General features: G+C 37.9%; 1 protein-coding gene across 1 annotated transcript in view; it reads right to left on the bottom strand.

The window, feature by feature from the left end:
* LOC128248707 (uncharacterized) overlaps positions 1–1,303 on the bottom strand; it is a 62,474-nt gene extending 61,171 nt beyond the window's left edge. Inside the window, exon 1 of the transcript XR_008264875.1 lies at positions 1,255–1,303. The gene's annotated coding sequence lies outside the window, so the exon portion shown is untranslated. The remainder of the gene's footprint in view (positions 1–1,254) is intronic.
* Positions 1,304–2,175: the final 872 nt, after the last annotated feature.

Raw genomic sequence — 2,175 nt, 5'->3', positions numbered from 1 at the left:
CTCTCTCTCCTCTATCTGTCAGTCTGTCTGTCTGTTTCTCTCTCTCTCTCCTCTATCTGTCAGTCTGTCTGTCTGTCTGTTTCTCTCTCTCTCTCCTCTATCTGTCTGTCTGTCTGTGTTTCTCTCCCTCTCTCCTCTATCTGTCAGTCTGTCTGTCTGTTTCTCTCTCTCTCTCTCTCTCCTCTATCTGTCTGTCTGTCTGTGTGTTTCTCTCACTCTCTCCTCTATCTGTCAGTCTGTCTGTTTCTCTCTCTCTGTCTCTCTCTGACACACACACACACACACACACACAACAACAACAAAAGCAACAACAACAACAACAACAACAACAACAATAAGAACAACGACACTAACTGGCGAGAGTGTGGGTGCGCGAATAGCAACCACATTTCCCTCAAATCACATTCAACTTCCGAAAAAAACAAAAACAAAAAAAACGAAAACAAGTTTTGTAAAAGAAAGCAAAAACAGCTCGGAATACGTTGGAGAATGTGATCCAAGTTATATCACAATTAGGAAGAAAAATCGTGATGGTCACGGCTAGAGTATCATTGATTCGTAGATCTACTGAATCGGAGCCGAATGAAGAGTGGGCGGTAGTGGATAGTGTAAGGGATCAGCACAAAAATTGTAACTTCAAAACTTCAGGTTCAATTCCCTCTGCCGCATCTTTTACTGAATAATAGTTTGTGAGTTTGGTAGACGGAAACTGTGTGGAAGCCTATCTTGCATGCGTGTGCGTATATGTGTGTGTATGAATGTGTATGTATGTTTCTATGTATTTCTCATTCACTACTTCATATGGTAGACGGAAACTGTGTGGAAGCCTATCTTGCGTGCGTGTGCGTATATGTGTGTGTATGAATGTGTTTGTATGTTTCTATGTATTTCTCATTCACTACTTTACATGGTAGACGGAAACTGTGTGGAAGCCTATCTTGCGTGCGTGTGCGTATATATATGTGTGTATGTATGTGTATGTATGTTTCTATGTATTTCTTATTCACTACTTCACAGCCAGTACTGGTTTGTTTACGTTCTCGTTACTTAGCGGTTCTAAAAAAAAGACTTCGATAGAATAAGTAAAATAAGTAATAGAATTTCTTTAAAAAAAAAAAGAAAGAAAAACAAACTTTACTAGGGTTGATTTGATCGATTTCAAGGCGGTGCCCCAGCATGGCCACTGTCCAATGACTAGGAACCAGAAAAAAGTAATAAAAGAAAGTCATATATAATGAATAACTAGCTACTTACCTCGGAGATTCAAACACTCTCTCTTCACTGCTACCAAACGGAAATATAGAGGAGGAAGAAGGAGAGGGAGGGGCTAAAGGAGTAGGAGGAGGAAGAAGGGGAGAACTGGTAATAAAGGTGTCTGATTCATTCTTTCGCCCGTCTTATTTAAATAACCAACTTCTTCCATCCAGTTTGAAAAACCTGCATGTGCACACACGTACACACACACACACACACACACACACACACACACACACATATATATAAACACTTTTACGTACATACGTACATACACATCTAATTGTTATATTGTTATGTAAGTGTGTATGCGGAGTGGGGGAGGGCGTGTTTACATACATATATATATATATATATAAATATATATATATGTACCTGGAAAAATTGCCCTTCGCAGTCCCATATCTCAAAGTATGGGAAACAGATATTAATAGACCGAGGCGAAAATCTGAAACAAAGTAAATTTCTGAAAGGAAAAAAATTCCTTTTTCATAGTTCTAATTTCCGTTGTATGAAACAGGAATATCCTTTTCGTTTCCCAGGATGTTTGGGATTTTCAAAAACAGTTATTCCAAAACTCCGCCTACGTGTACGCCCGTATGTATGTATGTATGTATGTATGTATGTATGTATGTATGTATGTATGTATGTATGTGTGCGTGTGTGTGTGTGTGTACGTGCGTGTGTGGTTGTATTGCGGCCAAAATGTATATATGTATGGATGGCTGGATGGATCATTTTGAACACAGTTATGGAACTGTCCTCTGGTACATTATAAATATCATCAAGCTGCTTTACTAAGTGAGCTAAAATGCGTATGTATGTATTTATATATATAGATATGTATATACGTACATATATACGTATATATGTGTGTGTGTATATATATATACACATATATATATGTATGTATATATATAT

The sequence above is a fragment of the Octopus bimaculoides genome, chromosome 9 (genome assembly GCF_001194135.2).
Source record: "Octopus bimaculoides isolate UCB-OBI-ISO-001 chromosome 9, ASM119413v2, whole genome shotgun sequence".
Classification (NCBI taxonomy): domain Eukaryota; kingdom Metazoa; phylum Mollusca; class Cephalopoda; order Octopoda; family Octopodidae; genus Octopus; species Octopus bimaculoides.
Note: the sequence above shows the minus strand (reverse complement) of the source record. Positions and strands in the feature narration are given on the sequence as shown.